Source organism: Pseudophryne corroboree, chromosome 1 (assembly GCF_028390025.1).
Source record: "Pseudophryne corroboree isolate aPseCor3 chromosome 1, aPseCor3.hap2, whole genome shotgun sequence".
NCBI lineage: Eukaryota > Metazoa > Chordata > Amphibia > Anura > Myobatrachidae > Pseudophryne > Pseudophryne corroboree.
In genome coordinates this window covers 634,180,813-634,200,953 of record NC_086444.1, presented here as the reverse complement: position 1 = coordinate 634,200,953, position 20,141 = coordinate 634,180,813, and the positions used below count along the sequence as shown (strand labels likewise).

Below are 20,141 nucleotides of genomic sequence, written 5' to 3'. Positions count from 1 at the left end.
GATATGGCAGAAAATCAGTAACTTTAAAAACAAAACAAATCTGTGAGTGCGTAGCTCAGATATTGGTGCCTACACTTTCCAGAAAAATCAGCAGATTGCCGGGCAGACCCCACCCCCCTCAAAAAAAGTGACAGTGTGTACTTAGCTTTAGGGTTGTAGTGGGAATCAAACCCAACACCTCAGTGCTGTGAGGCAATAATGCAGACCATTACACCAACCATGCCTTTTATTTTTTGTAGGTGGTAACTTTAAATTTACTGTTGGTGATCTGTTATACCCCTTTCACACCGCACAAATAACCCGGTATCGACCCGGCATATTGCCGGGTCAACGCAGTTCAGCGTGCTGTGTTAAAGCGCCATGTTAGAAATCCTGGGTCGTCTGACCCAGCAATTCAACCCGGGAATAAAGCAGCGTTATACCCGGGTTAAATACCGGGTCAATGGCAGGGTAAATAGGCTCAAGGGTCAATGCAACCCGGGACCCGTTCATTGGGAGATGATGTCATCTCCCAATGCCGCCTCTGCCTCCGCCCCCCGCTGCTATGGCAACCCGCCTGGCATACTGCCAGGTCGGGGAAGCTTGCAACAGCGTCCAAAGCCGGATCCCACCCGGGAAGGACCCGTTACCAATTCCCGGGTGGGATCCGGCATTGGCGGTGTGAAAGGGGTATTACTTTAGTTCGGAGGTTATCAAACTTGGTCATCGAGGCACCCCAACGGGCCAGATTTTAAGTATGTACATGCTTAGCCACAGGTGACTTACTTAGCACCTCAGTCAATTGGATTAATCCATCTGTGCTGTGCCATGGATATACCTAAAACATGGACCGTTGGGGTGCCTTGAGGACCCCCGTTTGAGAACTTCTGCTTTAGTGCCCTTTGAAAAAAGTTGTATGATGCATTTGACTTCTTGGTTCATGTACTGCAAGCAGAAGAATTATAATGATGGTCAGTGGTGTGGGGATTGGGATCAGTTACCATTGGGAAGGCAGCACAGGAGTTACGGCAGAGATCACTTACATATAACCTAGTGTTCACACTGGGCTGTTAAAACAGCCTACTCGGTGCTGTCCAGGTCAGTGTGCTAAGACAGGGAGGGATAAGTTTAGGTACCACTGTGAGAAGGTTAGGCTGCGAGAAAGGAGGTTAGGGGACAGGGGTTAGATCAGTAAAAACCACCCTGTCGGGACTACATACATCGGGATTCCAGCGTCTGTATTTTGACCACAGGCATCCTGACCGGCGGTCATTCATACTGAAACCCTCAGTTCAGCCATGTTTAATATTCATACATTCTCTTCTATATATTGTTGTAACATGTGCATCTAGCACAGTTGCAGGTAAAAACTGCCTCCTCCCTCCCGTCACTGGCTGCCAGCTACAGTTACACTTCAGCAAGCCTTAATTTGCAGCCCATTGGGCCAATTACCACACCGAAGGTATTCAATTAGTGGGGAATACCCTGTAAATCAGACTGAACCTCACAGCTCATGGGGGTTGAGTCAATTCACCGACAGTTGAAAAGCGTCGGGAATTAGCTCCCGGCGCTGTTCAATTCAGCTCACATTAAGTCGGCGAATGCCCGTTCTCGCGGACTTAGTTTGATTTGTCGGGAGAACGAGCATTCTCCGACTTAACTCCTCGCCGCAATGCCGATTCCCGACAGAATCAGCCGCGCCGCAGCACTTTTGTCGGGTTTCTTTTCTCATCCCCCGGGGGTGAGAGAAGAATTCCCGACAATCGAGTGTCACTTGGCGCTGTATTGAATAGCGCAATTCCCGGCGCTATTCAACTGTCGGTAAATTGAATCGACCCCATGGAGCTGCAATGCAAAGTCCGTGGAGAAGACAAAATTGGGTTTGGGCACCAGAACCCCCCCCCCCCCCTCCCCCGCGCAGATTCCACCATTCACGCAAAATCAGTAAATTTCTGCGCTTCAGTCCGAATACTTCTGTAAAGGAAAAGGCAAGTTGAATAGTCTTTCCCCATGCCACAGTGATTTGTGCAAGGAGTAAACCCTGCAGCTATTCTGGGATTCTGAGCAGCACCTCTGGTACACCACTCCCAACAAATACTCATGCCACTAGAAGGCTCTAAATTGCATCATTTAGTCAATATTGACATATCATTTTCCAGTGATTTTCTATAAAAACCTAAAAAAAGGTTTGAATTATGTGGGACATGCATTTTCTGGGTGTTTTATAGATGGGAAATGTGTTTTTGAACTTACAGAGGGGAGAAAAAACGATTTTTCCCAATATATTTTAAACTTGCTTCAAAACAAATACGAATCACATTAGACATTTTTCTGTACCCAAAAAAGAATCTAGAGGCTTTAATTTAATTTACTTTTAAACTGTCCATTTGTCCACGGTTTATGAAGCAGTTAAAAAATATCAGCCATTTGACACCTTTTAAAGAACCTAAAATACTTTGCTTATTCCCACCAATAGCCTTCTATACTCTTATTAGCCACTTTCTGGGGTTCAGGGTGATCTCCCCAGTTTTCCATGCACTGTGGAATTATTGTGTTAAGTACCGGAAATGGACTTTGACAAATGAATAGGTGCGACTTGATGAAAATAACCTACGAAGTGCATGGTAATATACTCTCAGCTAATTGAATTGGCCCATAGTAGAGTGTTTAATAATGCTGCTTTCAGATCGCAAATGCCGGATCCTACCCGGTAAGAGAAACGTGTCCTTACCGGGTGGGATCTGGCATTTGCTCCCCTCTGCTGGCTTTCCGACCCGGCAATATACCGGGTCGGTTGCCATAGCAGCGGGGGGCGCAGCAGCAGCAGGGGCGGGGGTGGAGGCAGCGCTGGGAGATGAGCTCATCTCCTGCGCCGCCTCTCCCTATGCTGTGAATGGGAGCAGCGTCGCATCGAAACGGCTCCCATTCACACTGCACCTGACCCGGTATTCAACCCGGTAATAACCCTTCTTTTTAACAGAGTTGAATTACCGGGTCAGGCGACCCGCTAATTCGGCAAAGGCGCTTTCACATCGCACACTGACCCGTCGATACCAGGTTATTTGTGCGATGTGAAAGGGGTTAGCTGCAATGTTTGGATTTTTTTTTCCCATAACATATTTACAAAGAAATATGTACCATATTAAAAATCATAAATATGCCATAGCTATGGAATTTTTTTTTAATTTTTTTTTAAAGTTCAACTAATCGGTATTAGAAACTTATTTAACCCTTTAATACAAATATAATTTGCACAGCAAAAAAAATTCACATGGGAAGACCATCATTTCATTCAAATGTGACAGACAAACCCCCCACAAAAAACTGTATTTCCTTTGATGTCTCCTTAGGTACTTTTAGGCATTGCACTATAAATCACACTTAGGACACTGCTCTGAGGATGGATGTAAAAAACGGAAGACACTCAGAGCCCTTTGGTAAAGACTACGTGAACATGGTGCCTACCTCAGAGTGTATGCAAACCTGAAGATTTACATCACCGATGTTTGTCAATCTGCGCAGTATCTGTAGTGCATGTGTGTGTATCTGTGTCTGCAATGACAGTCATAGTGCCCCATAAGCTGCAGTATGATTGACATGATGTGGCCATTTGGGGGTGGGGAAGGAAAAGCGATGGCCTGCGTTACTGAAAACAGGAGTGTGTCCGCGCAGTTTTTTGGGAGTGCAGAGACAAGTGGCTGCATCTTTAATTGTTAAGGCACTGTAAAATAAAGTGATATGCTCTTAAGCAGCCTTGACCTATGCATATCTACATGTATTTGGCTTGAAGAAAATAACCTCCTGTTTTAGAGCACAAATAAGGGAAAAAGTTAATTAGAAAACAATGGGGTCGATTCAATTCGGCAACTTATGAATAGCGCCGGGAATTAGCTCCCGACGCTATTCAATTCAGCTTAAGTTAAGTCGGCGATGGCCCGTTCTCGCCGACTAAACAGGTTGAATTGTCGGGAGAACGGGCATTCTCCGACTTAACTCCCCGGCACGAGGCTGATTCCCGACAGAATCAGCCTTGCGCCGGCCGACAATTGCGGGTCACTAGCAGCTGAATTGAATAGCGTCGGGAGCTAATTCCCGGCGCTATTCATAAGTTGCCGAACTGAATTGACCCCAATGTGCTTCTTAGCGTCAAGCAAAGCATTATTCATTAAGCGGATAGTGGTGAGCACTTGTTGACACTCAGCAAGCATTAAATAACTTCTAAAACATCAACTACAGTACATTAAACACTATAGTGTATGAACAGGGTTAGAAAGGGTCAAGACTTTAATGTTTTCCTCCCACTGGATTTCCCAAAATAAGAAGACAATGTCACAATGTAAAACTATAGGGCTATGGTGAGCTAGGCTGTAGCGGAAGCACGGTATCGCTCTCCCACTCTCTGTCTCTCAGCTGGCAGGGAACATCCTCTGTGACTATTTGTGCAGAAGCCACCTAGCTGTTCAATAAGCACATTAACCCTTCTGACAGACGTCACGGACTGCAGCCATTTTGAGAGTACCCAGCAGTGCCAAACATCAATTAACATCTTTACTGCCAGTTAGTGTTTAACATTTACCTTTTAACGTAAAATGGTTGAACATTCCTGACAAGGATCTTGTAACAACTACCCATTACACCAGCTCTTGAATACTAACTTAAAATATGCTTCTTATGATGCAGTGTATATACTGCATGATTACATATCTACTTCAGAGTGCCTCTACCTGTCTGTGGAGCAGATTATTCTAAAGAGGGGAAAAAAAAAAAAAAACTTTGTACAGCAACTTTGTGAAGTTACTTATATGCAGGTTTGGAGACATAACTTCAGAGGCATGAACAAAGTACTTAATAAGGGTAGTCTGAGACTGGTAGTGGACACAATAGCCCGGGAGGGGAGAGGGGGGGGGGGTGAGGTCTCCCCAGGAAATCTGAGCCCACATGAAAAGAATCCATGAAGACAACGAAGATACCCTTAATTACAAGAAGTACCACACCCACAATGGACTGGTGATTGGAGGAGGGGCCAGGGGGAGAGGTAAGCTGAGCCATAAAAAAACACCATTAAGTATGATTTAATACGTTGTAGGGCATAAGGGTCACACTGAGCAGCCAGCTACGGAGAGAGATCCGCACTCTCCTAAGGAGGTCACCGGCATACCCTACTAATATGTATTATAGTGCAAGCTCTGCAGGCACCAGCCACCACATTTCTACTATAGTACAAAGTAGCAGGAGAATGGCAAATAAGTGACTGAGCACTGCAGGAACAGGCTGGGTGACGGGGAGAGTCTCAGGCCGGACGGTACACTCACGGCTGCTTTGTGCTGCCAGAGGCATGTCCGGGGCCAGCGGGGCCATAGCTCAGCCATTACTCCTCCTCCTGCAGCCCAGACACATCACCTCACACACATCTCCAGCCAGTCACACTGGGAAGTTAATTTTTACTGGCTTTATCCACAGAGGTATAGGAAAGCACAAGCATACACACTCCCGCCAACATATCTTTCCGTGTATACACACACATATATATATATATAAAATTTATATTACACACACATACATTTATATACATGCTTGTAGTATATATTTTTCACACATAAGCTACCCGCTTCCGAGCCCCGGTCCTCACCTCAGCGGGGGGATCTGGCTCCTCCCCCGAGTCCGGCCACAAGGAGGACTCCGTGCTTGTGTCCGAGTGGAGGCTGGCGCCTGGGTCACAGAAGTCCTGGGCTCTGATACAAGCCGAGCGGGAGCCCCGGACGTAACTTTGCGGTGCGAGCAGAGAGCGGCCTCCGACCGGACCGAAATTACCGCTTTAAAGCCGGCTTCGCGGTTGCTAGGCAGATTACAGTGCCGGCGCCACGCTTCCGTGTAGCTGCTCCGTGACAGACAAGTGAGGGGGCCAACCAGAGTGCGCTCCGACTAGTCGTCGCTGCTATGGAGCTAGGACAATAAACCCTGGAGAGCACGTAGGAGGAGCGAGTAAGGCCGGCGCGGCGTCAGGGGGGGGGGAAACGTAAAGTCGCTCGTCTTCTCTTCTGGACATCACGGCCCCGCCCCCATCCGGCTCTCCAGTGCCTCACTGCGGCACCATGCAGGGGGCGGGGCTCCCGCTACACCAGCGCTTCCCAATGAGAAAAATCCCAGCGTTCTGCTCTAGTCCAATAAGAAATAAGAGCGGGCGGTGACTCCGAGTTGTGCTCCGACTAGTGGGCGGGGAGAGTCCGGTGTCACTCACAGGATGACGCTGCTCCCACCTAGTGGTGACGTCAGGACGGAGTTGACGATGATAGTAGACAGAGAGAGTTTCTTAAAGTGGCAAACAAGGGCATACTCTCCAACACTGCCCGGCTGAAACCCGGTACAAGGAGTGTCCCATAATGTACCCTGAGAGCTGTGAGGCTCTGTTGGGGTAGCATTCTTTGGGGTCTATTTACTAAGCCTTGGAGAAAGATAAAGTGGAAGGTGATAAAGTACCAGCCAACCACCTCTTGCCATTTTTCAAACACATGGGTAAATGTATTATAGCACAAGGGTTAGGGTAGGGAAAAGGTGAGGGTTAGGGGGCTTCCTGGGGGGCTGTCGGGATTTTGATGGACAGGATGCCGCTGTTGGTATAAAGTGGAGAATGATAAAGTACCAACCAATCAGCTCTCGACTGTCAGGTTACAGGCTGTGGGGTAAATGTATTAATCTTCATTATGGGGTAGAAGTGATATCGGCAGGGAGCTTGGTGCTTAACCCTAACTCTCCCTTCCCCGCTGCCTAAATCTATCCCTCCCCGCTTGGTGCCTAACCTCCCCTTCTATGTGCCTAAACTTAACCCTCCCTCCCTGGTGTGTCGAAGTCGAAAATATTATTGTCACACGCATCACGTACAAACACCACACAGATGGCCTCCGTGCGTGTACTTGTTCTGCCGTACGTGCAGATGCCCGCAAGTTGCGTATAATCACTCACACGGTAGTGCATATTAGCGCGTGGTATGAGTAATTACGGTAGCATATGTATTTGCATGGAAAAGCCACAAAGACACATTTCATATTTAATCCACGATTTACACATAGCCCACATGCACCACACCAGCGAGTTACACTTGCTTAAAGGGTATAATAACAAAGGGATTCACCTTTACAGGATATGAGGGGACAGAATTAGGTTAGGTGGTGGTGTTTGGTATCCAGCTGTACAGAATTTTAAGAGCAATATTCCGGTAGCAGTTTGCACGCTCCTGCGCATAGATATGCGCAGGGATAGAATATTAACTATTTACTGTACTCTTGATATTCGGCGGGGAACCCAGTGGAGACCATCTGCAAGTGCTCCAGGACCAGGCATCGCCCACCTATTGAAACCGACCTATGACCCCTCCTGTACTGTAAATGACCATCCCTGTGACCTATAGGTGAAGAGATTACAGTTTCCATTGTATCATGTTTTGGACAAATGTATAAAAGCCAAGCTGCCTGGCCGGTCATTCACATTCTCTGAAGGTCATCTATCTTGATTGACTGAGGACCGGGACCGGGTGGCGCTGGCGAAACAAACGTATGTGTCATTGATTGTAGCCTTTTCTCTTATTGTGTTTGTATCATCGTTGTAACCCCCTTTGAGTAAATAACTGTTGGTGGGTCGGATCCCAATTGGTGTCGTGTTCCTTTCCTGCACAAGGTTTAAAGTGTATTTCAGCCACACGTGTAGCTGCATTGTGCTTACAGCGTGTCGGTGTGTGTGTACGCAAAGTGTGTACTTAGTACGCCCGTTGCGGTGTGTGTACGCAAAGTGCGTACACGGTACGGTATGGTCCTGTGTACGCTAAATGGGAAAAAAGTACGTAGGTTAAGGATTATATTTAGCGGCCGCAGCGGCTCGAACTTTAGTGTAAAAGGTATTGCTTTTTCGTCCTGTAAGTTAACAAGCTTTAACAGGTGCCTAACCTCCCTTCTGCACCCCCTGCAGCAGGACGGCAGTGCGTCCCGCTCTCAGGACGATCAGGAAGCCGGCTGCCTGTATTTTGATGCCGGCATCCCGTTTGGTGTCGGTATAGTGACACCGGGTTTCTGTCCTCCATCGGGATCCCGGAGTCGGGAAGCTAACTGCTTCTCATTTTAATGAGGTAATTATTTAAAAGGTTTTGCCTTATATATGATTGCCTATTTAAAACATCAGCCAGACTCTCCAGGATCTCGCCAATGTGCAAGTCCCAAGTTATGACATTTACCCCAGCGTCTCAGAACAAGTGCCTACCTCCAAAGCTGCTCATGTGCTGCATGCCCATGCAGGGCCGGATTAAGATTTTTGGGGACCCCTATCAATAAATTTGTCAATATGTGTTATGTGTGAATACACTGCAGTGCCCCAGTTCACATTATGCCACACGAAAACTCTACACTTGCCACAGCACCCCCACACTGGTGATGTTGCTGGGGGGGGGGGGGGGGGGGCTTGTGCAACAGCCCTGTTGTTGATACGGTATTGTGTCAAGCATGAGATTCTCTGCAGGAGCTGGGGAAGGCCAACTGTGAGAGCCAACGAGGTGTGCCTTTATCAAAACAAAACCATTGATAATGAGGAAACATTGGAACCAGTGGCGGTTTTAGGTGCAGAATAGCAGGGCGGCCACCTGGGGCGCTGCGACCTGAGGGCAGGGTCGCAGTCATCTTGCCAGCGCCATCTGATTTGCGTGTGCCTGCCCGCTTCGCGCTACTCATTTCCACCCAGCTTCATACTGGGTAGAAATGAGGTATGAACTGCCCGCAGCCGAAAGTAGGAGAGATGATTGGGAGTCAGTGGACCTACTGTCGCAGCGTGACACCGGAGAGCTGGTGAAAGATGAGGACACAGGAAGCAGGACGGATGGCAAACACATACACTCCAATCCTCTCTCTATAGAGAGAAGCTCTACTTGGCTTAACGTGTGTAAGGGGCTCTACCTGGCAAAACGTATATAAGAGGCTCTACCTGGCGTAACGTGTATGAGGCTCTACATGGCATAATGTGCATAAGGAGCTCTACCTGGCACATTGTGTGTAAGAGGCTTTACCTGGTGTAACGTGTAAGGGGCTCTACCTGGCATAACGTGTATAAGAGGCTCTACATGGTGTAACGTGTATGAGGCTCTACCTGGCGTAATGCGTATAAGTAGCTCTACCTGGCGTATTGTGTGTAAGAGGCTCTACCTGGCGTAATGTGCCTAAGGGGCTCTACCTGGCGTAAAGTGAATGGGTACTATTCTATTACCACTCTCCTTCCCCATGAAGCCACGCCCCTATATTTTTGGTGCACACTATCCCTGTTTTGAATAGTGGGCGGTACCAAAGGAAATGTTCGCCCTGGGCAGAGAGGGGATCCCGTCAGCGGTTATTGCCGGCTGCACAATCTCTGCACTTGAGCCGCTGCACACCCGGCTCAGTGCAGCCGCAACTCACCCGCTCTCCAGTCCGTGGACGCATGGCTGGATTAAGACTCATTGTCCATAAACGACTTTTCCCTACCACTTGAACTAACAAATTCCGTATTACGGAGTGTGTGATAACCAACAGGAGGATTTTAAACTTCAGTGGGTAAGGTCAGAGCCGGCCATAGGCATAGATAAACCAGGCAATTGCCTATGGCATTTGATATGCCTAGGGGCATCAGCAGCTTTTGCTGATTAAAACGATATGCGGCATGCCTATATTCTGTGTGTAGCATTTCATATGTAGATACAGCCACAGTCTCACACAGTATATAGGCATGCTGCATATCATTTTAATCAGCAGAAGCTGCTTGTGCATCCTAGCCACATAGCAATGCAAATAAGATGCATTTTCATAAAACAAAGGTGCCCAACGTTAGCATTGAGGCAAGATTTATGAGGACACATCTGTATCCAAGCAGAGGCAGAGGTCACAGTATTAGTGGCAGTGTGAGTGCTGTGTGCGGGTGGGTTGGTTGTGCAGTAGTGTTCGGAATATGTGTAAGGAGCATTATGTGTGTCATGTAAAAGTGCATTAATAATGTGCAACATATGTGTAAGGGGCACTATATGTGTCATTATGTGTATAAGGGCATTAATAATGTGTAAGGGACATCAGTGTGATGTAACGTGAATAAGGGGCACTACTGTGAGGAGCAACGTTTATAAGGTAAAGTGATACTTCTGTGGGATGTAATATTAATTATGGACACTATCGCATGATCAAATGTGAATAAAGTTGCAGTACTGTGTGGCGTAATTGGAATTGGGGTTACTATTGTGTGGCCATGCCCCTTGCCAGCAAAAACACACCCCTTTTTGTGCAGAGCGCCAAATGTGCGAGCTGTTCCTATTTAAAATATAGGGGGTACAAACACCAAAGTAAGGACTGCTATGGGGGAGGGGTGATGGTGCTGAGAAAGAGGTGCAAGGTCAGAGGCGGAACCAGTGTTGGTGCTAGGGGGCACCAACCAAAATCTTGCCTAGGGCATCATATTGGTTAGGGCCGGCTCTGGGTAAGATACTCACCTAACATCCATATTCCAGCGATGCCTTTTATTATGGATGCCTGATATATTTAAACTCAATTTGTCCTAAGACTACAAAAACTTGCATTACTGTGCATTGACCATGCAATGTTGCGTCTTTGGATGCAGCACTCAGATCTGTGTTTCATCAGATGCCTCATGAAGCAATACAAATAGCGTCCTTCTCTTAATCAGGCCTTTAGACATGGAGACATATGCAGGTGATAAAGAGGTTATGCCATGTAAATGAACGATGCGTTAAAAATCCTTAGAAAGAACAGATTTCAGTGAACATATGAGAAAAGCTCTGACATACCATGACACAAATAGTGTATGTTGGGGACAGGTAGGGACTATGTACACCATGCAGGCTGTTTCAGTGGAACATTTTTAGCCTCGTCATATTTTTCTTTCTAAACCAGAGTATGAAATAATCCAAAGAAACAATTTGGTTACATGGTTAGCAAATTTCTGGTATGTTGGTAGTGTTGTCCATTTACAATGACAGACATTATCATAGAAGCATATAGTCTATAGACACAACTTAAGACTTAAGGATAAACCGAATACTCATCCTCTTGTAGTTGCACTGTTAGATACAGGAACAGGATGCAAGAGCAAAATGTGATACCTGTGGGGAAGACAAGATTGCCTTCCATGCACAGGTGCCCCCTGCTGGGCAACATACAAAATAACAGAGAAGAGCTTGGACTTGTGGGAACATATATACTGACATAACCATCTCACTAATGGGCATATTCATCATGTTAATTAACATTCTAACTCGCTGCGAGCACCGGAGAAATTCAACATTGCTCCGGCATAGAGACAGCTGATCCGAAAATCAGCTGTCTCCACAAATCCTTTCACTGCTACTTTCGTAGCGGTGAAAAAAAATTGTCAGCACCTGTACCAGTGCACCTGCGTGAACCAGGGTTCACGCACGCGCACAAAGCCCCTGGCGTCCGGTGGAAGAAGCCATGCAGGGGCGGAGGGATCCAGAAGGATCCCTCTTTGCAAGCCGGGACTGCTTCCAATAAGTAAGCAGGGGGGGGAGAGGGATCATTAGCCTTCTGTAGATGGCGGACGCTCCAGCAATCATGCTCTGAAAATATTGTATTTTCGGAGCATGATGAATGAGGTCCCCATACTAGTGTATGGGGACCTCGGACCAGATCGAGAGTGAAAGGTAAGCAGGAAATATCTGTGATATCTCCTGCATTACCTTCATGATGAATGGCCCTAAAACTTAATTTTTACAAAAGTAGGTGAAAATATTAATTCAAACAACCAGAAACAAACAAATGTAAAATATAAATTGTAGTATCTCTATCTCTCTAAGTTCCCCCTGTGTCTCTCCAGCCCTATGCCCCTCCCCCCCCCATCGTATCTCTTCAACCTTATGTCCCCCTGTGATTCCTCAGCCTCATGCCTCCCGTGTCTATCATCAGGAACTGCGCAACCAGTGGCTATACTGATGTATGTAGCTGTGACGTGCGTACTGGCACCTCAGTGACTGCTGCACTCTGGCCCACATTGGAGGCTGGTAGAAGGCCATGACACCTCTAGAGGTATTTGGGTGCGCTGGTTATGAGGTGCTTCAGCGAGAGCCACGGTGGTCAGTTATCCAAAAACAAGCTATACGCACTACAGACAGTGAGGGACTTAGTTTAAAAAAAATTTTGAGTCCTGCAGGACGCATTGTGACTCGCTGACCTGTATGCGCTGCAGCAAATAGCAACTCTCAGTGATTCCCCGAGCTTAGCACTGGAATCCAGCTCCTCCTCTCACAAGGCTCTACACCAGGCCTGGCCAACCTGTGGCTCACCAACTGTTGCGAAGGGATGCGGTCATGTGACCGCAGCTTGGGATCCTGGGGGTCACCATGCAGATGCAGGGATCCAGAGCAATCAAAATACCAACAGACAGAATGCCAACCCATAGGGAATATTCCCACTCGTGGGTGTCTACGACACCAATAGAGTGGTAATCAGTGATTAAAGTGGGCCGCAACAGGGCGGAACTGGGTTCTGTCACCTCTAATTGCAGGCGGAACCAGTTCCGCCTCCGCCCCGGTCACACCATCAGGTCCTGGCTGCATTGTAAAGTTGGCAGCAGCCGCCAGCCAATCCTGGCTCGCGGACCTGCTGCAGCACCAATCAAAAGATGGGGCGGCTATTTCAAAATCTGGCGTGAGCCAATTGGCAGCTTCTCATTAGCTGGCGGTCCGAGAGCCATGAATGGCGCACAATCGATGCCAGATTCAAAGTGCGGCCTCACTTCTTTTGAATAGCAGCCGGTCCATGAGCCAGGACTGTCTGGCGGCCGCTGCCAGCTTTACACCGCAGCCAGGACCTGATGCTCCAGGTCACAGCCACTGATGCAGGAGACCCGATGCTACAGAGTCCAGGCTCTCAGGACGCAGGGGATGAGATGGGAAGGGGGTGAGAGAAGCAGGGGTGAGATGGGGGAGTGAGAGGAGCAAGGGGTGAGATGGTAGAGTGAGAGGAGCAGGGGGTGAGATGGGGGAGTGAGAGGAGCAAGGATGAGATGGGGGAGTGAGAGGAGCAGGGGGTGAGATAGGGGGAGTGAGAGGAGCAGGGGGTGAGATGGGGGAGAGAGAAGAACAGGGGGTGAGATGGAGGAGCCGGTCCATGAGCCAGAATTGTCAGAGTCCAGGCTCTCAGGACACAGAGGGTGAGAGAGAAGCAGAGGGTGAGATGGGGAGGGGGTGAAAAAAACAGGGGATGAGATGGGGAGTGGGTGAGAGAAGCAGGGGGTGAGATGGGGGAGTGAGAGGAGCAGGGGGTGAGTTGGGGGAGTGAGAGGAGCAGGGGGTGAGATGGGGGAGTGAAAGGAGCAGGGGGTGAGATGGGGGAGTGAGAGGAGCAGGCAGTGAGATGGGGGAGCCGGTCCATGTGCCAGGATTCTCAGAGTCCAGGCTCTCAGGACGCAGAGGGTGAGAGAGAAGCAGGGGGCAGGGCCGTAACTACGTGTGTGCCAGGTGTGCCTGGCACACAGCGCAGTTGCCCTGAGGGTGCAACGGCCAGCGGAATGCAATGAGTCAAATTGACTCATTACATGCCGCCTCTGCTTTGTGCACCACGCTGGGGAGGAGAGAGCAGCGCCGGAGGCAGCGGAGAAGGAGGAGGAGGGAGGGGGACAGGAGCCGCAGCAGCGCTATGTAATTGGTGGTAGCGCTGCTGCAGCTGTCCCCTCTCCTTCCGTATTGGCTGCCCGGCGCTGCTGTGAATGCTGGGATGCGGTCCCTTCATCGCAGCATTTACAGCCCTTTTTGCAGACTTAAGCTTAAGGTATGCTAATTGGTTTAAAACTTAAGCCCAGTACCCACGGGCCGATTAAGGAGAGATGTGTGCTGAGCGAACCGCTCAGCACACATCTCTCCTGCCGCTCAGCACAGCGCGATCTGTGCTGAGCGTGCGGGGGGAGCGCTCACTTCACCCAGCGGGTGAAGTGAGCGACCCGCTAGATTGGCCTGCATGCATGCCAATCTAGCAGCAGCGATAGCGATGTGCGGGGCCGCGCATCGCTATCGCTGAGGGGGCTACACACGGAGCGATCATGCTGATATTCTAAGCAATCTAGTCAGATTGCTTAGAATATCGCTCCGTGAGTACCCCCCCTTTACCTGCTCAATGGCTTTTAAAAGGTGAGACAGTCACCAAGCCTACCTGCTGTAAAACACCTAGGAAAACAGCTGACACAAGTTAGATTAAATAATTTTACACAGAGGTACATAAGAAAATGTGATCACAAAGACATAAATTAAAGAAAGGAGATTTATGGTAGACTTACCATGGTTAAATCTCTTTCTGCGAGGTACACTGGGTTCCACAGGGAAAACATTGGGGTGTAGAGATGAATCTTGATCCAGAGGCATCAACAGGCTAAAGCTTTAGACTGTCCATGATACATTGCGGGGCCTCCTCTATATAATCCCGCCTCCAGGTACTGTGAGCTCAGTTTTAGTTAACCAATCCAATGCAGAAACAGTTAAAAGAGAAGGCAGATGTTAGTCACATAGAACCACATTCTCACGACAGGAGAAGGGACTAGCGGCTAATGCCATGCAAACCCAAAGAAGCTAAGTGCGTCAGGGTGGGCGCCCTGTGGAACCCAGTGTACCTCGCAGAAAGAGATTTAACCATGGTAAATCTACCATAAATCTCCTTTTCTGCAGCGGGGTACACTGTGTTCCACAGGGAAAATATTGGGGATGTCCTAAAGCAGTTCCTCAAGGGAGGGGACGCACCTTAGCGGGTACGAGAACCCGGCGACCAAAGGAAGCATCCTGGAAGACGGAAGTATCAAAGGCATAGAACCTAATGAACGTGTTCACTGAGGACCTCGTAGCTGCCTTGCACAGCTGTCCTGCGGACACCGGTCCAACAGACTGAGTAGAATAGGCCTTAATAGCAGCAGGAGCCGTGAGCCCAGCCTGCGCATAAGCTTGTGCAATCACCATTCTAATCCATCTGGCCAAGGTTTGCTTATTCGCAGGCCAGCCACTTTTGTGGAAACCAAAAAGTCCAAAGAGTGTATCTGACCTCCTGATAGAGGCAGTCCTCGCCACATAAACACGGAGAACCCTTACCACATCCAAAGACCGTTCTTTGGAGGACAAGTCAGAAGAGATGAAGGCCGAAACCACAATCTCTTGGTTTAGGTGAAAAGATGACACCACCTTAGGCAAATAACCGGGATGAGTTCGGAGAACTGTGTGGTCATGATGAAATATCAAAAAGGGCGGATGACAGGACAAAGCGCCCAAGTCTGAAACGCTTCTGGCAGAGGCAATAGCTAATAAGAAAAGGACCTTAGCCGTAAGCCATTTAAGGTTCACTGACTCAAGAGGTTCAAACGGAAACTCTTGCAGGGCATTCAGGACAACAGAAAGATCCCATGGAGCCACCGGAGGGACATAGGGAGGCTGAGTCCGCAGTACACCCTGAGTGAATGTATGAACGTCAGGAATAGATGCAATTTTTCTCTGAAACCACACCAACAAGGCAGATATGTGAACCTTAAGGGAGGCCAGACAAAGTCCTAAATCCAGACCTTGTTGCAGAAAAGCCAGAAGTTTGGAAGTTCTAAACTTGTAATCATCGTAATTCTTAGCAGCATACAAGGTGAAGTAAGAATTTTAGACCCTATAATAAATCCGTGCAGAAGCCGGTTTGCAGGCCTTCAGCATAGTTTGGATAACCACTTCGGAAAAACCTTTGGCCCTCAGGAGTGAATCTCCAAGAGCCACGCCGTCAAAGTCAGTCTGGCCAGGTTCGGGTAGACACAAGGACCCTGAAGGAGGAGGTCTGGGTGTTGAGGAAGTAGAAGAGGACGCTCTATCGATAGACCCTGCAGGTCTGAGCACCAATGCTGTCTGGGCTACGCTGGAGCGACTAGAAGTAGTATTCCTCCTTCTTGCTTGAACTTCCGTAATACACTGGGCAGGAGTGACACTGGAGGGAACACGTAGGGCAGTCGAAAGTTCCATGGAATTGCCAATGCGTCCACGAACGCTGCTTAAGGATCCCTTGTTTTTGATCCGAAGCCCGGAACTTTGTGATTGTGTCGAGACGCCATCAGGTCTACATCTGGTAGGCCCCACTTGTCCACTAGGAGTTGAAAAACTTCTGGATGAAGACTCTACTCTCCGGCGTGCACGTCCTGACGACTGAGGAAGTCTGCTTCCCAGTTGAGGACCCCCGGAATGAACACTGCCGATATTGCTGGCAGATGGCGTTCCGTGCATTATAGGAATCTTCGACACTTCCAATATTGCCATGTGGCTTCGAGTGCCGCCTTGATGATTTATGTAAGCCACCGTGGTGGCGTTGTCTGATTGTACTTGAACAGGCCTGTTCCGTTTCAGAGGCAAGGCAAGAGTCAAAGCATTGAACACTGCCCGCAATTCCAGATTGTTTATCGGGAGGAGAGTTTCCTCCCTGGTCCAGTTGGGAATCCAGAAGGGATGGCCCCTGCTCAACTGTTGGTCCTGTAGCCACCAGGTCAGTGACAGATAAACTTCTGGAGTCAAGGAGATCATTTGAGACCTGATCCGATGAGGCAGGCCACCCCACTTAGAAAGGATTAACCTCTGTAGAGGGCGGGAATGAAATTGAGCGTACTCTACCATGTCGAACACCGACACAATGAGGCCTAGTACTTGCATCGCCGAGTGTATCGACACTCTTGAGTGAGAGAGGAAGCATCTTATCCTGTCCAGAAGTTTCAGGACTTTCTCTGGAGACAGAAACAGTCTTTGACTGTGTGTGTCCAGCAGTGCCCCAAGGTGCACCATGCTCTGAGCAGGGACCAGTGAGGATTTCTTCCAGTTGACGAGCCACCCGTGGGCTTTTAATAAGTTTGCCGTCAGTTGTAGATGACTGAGGAGGACATCTTGGGAGTTCACCAGGATCAGCAAGTCGTCCAGATATGGCAGGATCCTGATTCCCTGACAACGCAGATGAGCCATCATCATGGCCATAACCTTGGTGAAGATCCGAGGGGCCGTGGCCAGTCCAAACGGCAGAGCCTGGAACTGCAGAAATATGCAGATAGGCATCTTGTATATCCAGGGATACCATATAATCTCCGGGTTCCAGTACAATCGAGCACAGCATTTCCATACGTAACTTGGACACTCTCACAAATTTTTTCAGTGATTTGAGGTTGAGTATAGGCCGGAAATACCCATTGGGTTTCGGGACAAGAAACAGGGTCGAGTAGTATCCTCCGCCTCTCTGTCTCTGGGACAGGGGTAACAGCACTACCACTCCTGTATCCAGGAGGGAACATACAACCAGGTGTAGAGCTTGCGCCTTCAACGGGTCCGAAGGAATAACCATCGTTTGGAACTGGTGAGGGGGAGTCTCTTGAAAGAGACTGCGTACCTGTGAGAGACGACTTCTCACACCCATGCATCTGAAGTGGTCTTTAACCAGACCTGGGTAAATTGCAGAAGTCAGCCTCCTAACCTGGGATCCCCCAGGAGGAGGCCCGCCCCGTCATGCAACAGGCTTGTTTTGTTTGGAAGCAGGATGATGGGCAGACCAGGATTGTTATGCTTTGGGCTTCGTGGTTTTGGGAGCACGAGTTTGTCTCGGGTATGCCTGACCTTTTGCTTTCCCTTGAGGTCAAAAGGAAACGAAAAGTGGTACTCTTTGCCTTCTGTGCAGAAGGATTAGTATTTGGGAGAAACGCAGTCTTAGCAGCCGCTAAGTCAGTTACAATCTTATTCAGATCAGGATGTCTCCCTTAAAAGGGAGTACCTCCAAGGTCTTTTTGGAGTCCAGGTCCACCTTCCATGACCTCACCCACAGAATTCAGCAAGCCAGGATGGACGTTGTCGAGGCCTTGGCCGCCATTACACCTGCCTCAGAGGACGCCTCCTGAATGTAGTCGGAGGCGGTGGAAATATGAGACAGATATTGTCTGGCAGTGTCAGATATATCCTGAGGCAGTTCTTCCTCTATTGCCTGAACCCATGCTTCAATTCCTTTTGCGGCCCAGGAGGCTGCTATAGTGGGTCTATGTACAGCACCTGTAAGGGAGTAAATAGACTTCAGGCATCCATTGACACGCTTATCTGTCGGTTCCTTCAGTGAGGTGACAGTGGTGGCAGGTGGAGTAGATGACACCACAAGACGGGTGACATTGGAATCCACCGGCTGTGGATTTTCCCACTTGTTACACAACTCAGCAGAGAGAGGATAATGAGCTAGCATCTTTTTAGACAAGGAGAATTTCTTTCCTGGAGAAGACCTGGGTTCCTGACGTATGTCAGACAAATAGTCAGAATGTGGTAAGACTACTTTAGTTACCTTCTGACGTTTACATTTATCAGGTTTATTAGACGCAGTAGTGGGATCTATATCATCGATTTGTAGAATCAGCTTAATAGCTTCCACTAGGTCAGGGACATCAACTTGCTTTGTAATTTCCTTGTCAGAGACAACTGTATCAGTGTCTGACGGATCAGTATACTCCCTATCCTCATCAGAAGTATCATCTGAGATATTAGTGGATTGTGAGGAGGAGGCTGCCCGCTTAGATGACCCCTTGACCGCAGAGGGACATGGGGTAGGTTTTTGTCTAACCAAAGATTGATTCAATTGTTGTATCTGGGTAAACAGAGTATCTTCCCAGGGCGGATTAACCATAGGGACAATATGTGGCTGCAATGGCACAGGAGGTCCCATAGGGGGCATAAGGCATGTAACAAGCATATTAAGCATATTTGAGAACGCCAACCAAGGTGGCTCCTGAATGGCTACAGGAGCAGCGGACTGACTGGTAGATGTATGCCACATATTACACAGACCATCATTCAAATCTTCCCCCTCAGGCAAATCCCGGGCGCATGTGCTGCATGATAGAGGAGTGTCCGTGGATTTCTCGCCCTTTGTTTTAGACATTTCAGTGAATGTAACCACAGAGCGTAAGAGTACAATACAGCCAGACAGAGTACAATACCTGCAAATAAATCCTTTAGTATGTGACCGCGTACACAGTACACAACACCAGCATCAAAATCCGTTACTATGTGGCTGCGTACACAGTACACAACACCAGCGAATAAATCCGGTATGATGTGACTGAGTACACAGTAGAATACACTTAACGGTAAATACTGTGCAGCACTATATATGAGACCCTGACGCACCTAGTCCTAGGGTACAGAATACAGTGATAGATACAGCTGGGATTCACTGAAAGTGAAATCCACACGGCAGTTACAGGCACACACAGTCACACTGACAATGCAGATAATTGTTTTAGTTTGGCAATAAAACTGCTCTGGACTATATATATATATATATATATATATATATATGGAACAAGGAAGGCGGCACTCTGGAGTCTTTCTTGAAAGTAGAAAACGTGCTTTTAATGTGTAACGTTTCGGGAGACGTACTCCCTTCTTCAAGACACAGCAATACAAGTGATCACAGTGAAAAAATGAACTTAAATACCTTACCAGTACCCAGCTCGGCCACCTCCGTCCCGGCCAGCGGCGTCCCGACCTCCGGAGCCCGCACTTCCGGTTTCGGCAATACCCGCCTCTTCCGGGTGACGTAGCTTCGTTGCCGGGCGACGCGGCCGTGAGGAGGACCCACACGAGCAGGGAATCTGTTGCCATGACAACATAACAAAACACAGAAAAAATTACATACACATAACTAAACTGTGAAAATCGGACCACTTGCGTGGATATCAACATATTTAAAAGACAATATTAAAAGACATGCCTAGTGTCAAAAAAGCACACAGTACAGTGTACCATAAATACTGTGGGAAACATATTGTGCTGGTGAACATGTGGGGTCAGTGATACATCCCCCCTAAAAAAATACAAACATACTTAGGTGAATAATTAAAAACATATAAATGCACATACTGCTGTCAGTTGTATTATCTACTCGTAATACATGTATATACAGTGAACTATCAGCTGGTCTGTCATTAACTGCGATCTCTAGATTCCACCCTCCTCAATCAACCGACCATTGGAGGGGAAGCCACTACCACTCTTGCAAATGCGGGGGTCCCCCTGTGTGCATCTGTCTGCAGCTGTTTAATGATTCCAGTGCTCAACCTTAGAGGCACTGCCTAATACATCCTAGATGACCCCTCACATATTACTGGAGGAATGT

The 20,141-nt window shown here is 48.3% G+C and overlaps 1 protein-coding gene across 1 annotated transcript in view; it reads right to left on the bottom strand.

The window, feature by feature from the left end:
* The window catches only part of GATAD2A (GATA zinc finger domain containing 2A), a 192,767-nt gene extending 186,640 nt beyond the window's left edge, over positions 1 to 6,127 (bottom strand). The window contains exon 1 of the mRNA XM_063914570.1: positions 5,609 to 6,127. The gene's annotated coding sequence lies outside the window, so the exon portion shown is untranslated. The remainder of the gene's footprint in view (positions 1 to 5,608) is intronic.
* Between the last annotated feature and the right edge of the window lie 14,014 nt (positions 6,128 to 20,141).